The following is a 1,873-nucleotide window of genomic DNA, read 5'->3' on the forward strand; positions in this document are numbered from 1 at the left end:
AGACCTGGCACCAAAGGGATTCCCCTTGGCAAGAACTTCCTCCCACAGACAAAAAAAGGAAAACAGAAGGATCCCAGCAGCCTTTGCCTCTGGGAACCCCAATAGCCCTAGCAACCACAGCCACCCATAGAATCCCCACAGTCTTGGCCACTGAAGACCTTCTCAGTCTTTGCCAACATTGACCTTGGCTGGTAGAGTTGCACAGAGACTATGCCTTGGTGCCCTCCAGGAACCAGAAATGCTGCACCTCACCCAGCTGGTGCCCTCACAGACAACATCAGGTGAAAGTAATTCCCCACAGAAGCCAGTCCCAAAAGGCTGAAAGAGATAACTAAAATGCACAGGCATAAGTACAAAGCCATTAGAAACAGAAAAGAAACATGACACCACCAAAAGAACAAAATAATTTTCCAATAACTGACCCCCAAAAAATGGAGAACTGCAAGCTACCTGAAAAAAGAATTCAAAATAATTATTTTAAGGATGCTCAGCAAGATTCAAGAGAACCAAGACAGACAACTCGATGAATTCAGGAAAACAATGCATGAACAAAGTGAGAAGTTCAACACAGAGACAGAAATCATTTAAAAAGAAACACAGAAATTCTGGAGCTTTACATCGAAAACCGGGGATGTACTGTATGGTGACTAACATAATATCATAAAAAATCATTATTAAAAAACACACACACACACACAAAAAAAGAAATTCTGGAGCTGAAGAATTCAATGAATGAAATGAAAAATGCAACACAGTGCTTCAACAAAGGCTCAATAAAGCAGAAGAAAGAACCTGGAAACTTGCAGATAGACCTCTTGATATTATCCAATCAAAGGAGAGACAAGAAATAGTAATAAAAAGAAAGCATATATCAACTGTGGGACACCATCAAGTGAAACAATTTTCACATTACGGTAGTTCCAGAAGAAAAAAAGAACAAAAACTTATTTAAAGAAATAATGACTGAAAACATCCCAAATCTAGAGAGATATGGCCATCCAGGTACATGAGGCTCAAAAACCCCAAACAGATTCAATTCAAAGAGATCTTCACTGAGATACATTATAAACAAACTCTCAAAAATCAAAGACAAAAAGAGAGCTTTGAAAACAGCAAGAGAAAAAAGATACATCACATACAAGTAGACTACAATAAGGCTATCAGCAGACTTCTTGGCAGAAGCCATATTCCCTGCAACTGAAGACCAAAACAGAGCACAAGTAGTTATAATCCAAACCCATAACAAGAAACAAAGAAGGTCATTACATAAGGATAAAAGAGTCAATTCATCAAGAGGGTATACCATCTGTAAACATAAACATACCCACCATCAGAGCACCTAACTACATTAAATAAGTATTAACAGATATGAAGGCAGAAATAGTCATCAATGCAATAGGGGACTTCAGTATGCCACTTTCAACAATGGATAGATCACCCAGAAAGAAAATAAATAAGGAAATATCGAACATGAAATACACTTCAGATCAAATAGACCTAACAGACTGATATAGAATATTCCATCCAAAAGCAACAGAATACACATTCTTCTCAAGTGCACAAGAAACATTTTCCGGGATATATCATATGTTAGGTAGCAAAACAAGTCTTAACAAATTTAAGAAAACTGATATCATATCAAGTACCTTTTCTTAATACAATGGTATCAAATTAGAAAACAAAAAAGCAGGAAAGCTGAAAAATTCACAGTATGTGGAATTTAAAATGAAACATTCTGAAAATCCAGTAAGTCAAAGAAGAATTCAAAAGGGAAATCAAAAAATATCTTGGGACAAATGAAATGGAAACACAACACACCAAAACTTAAGGGATACAGTAAAAGCAGTTTTAAGAAAGAAGTTTATAGTAACAA

The sequence above is a fragment of the Ursus americanus genome, chromosome 19 (genome assembly GCF_024610735.1).
Source record: "Ursus americanus isolate L20-20 chromosome 19, mUrsAme1.1.p, whole genome shotgun sequence".
NCBI classification, from domain to species: domain Eukaryota; kingdom Metazoa; phylum Chordata; class Mammalia; order Carnivora; family Ursidae; genus Ursus; species Ursus americanus.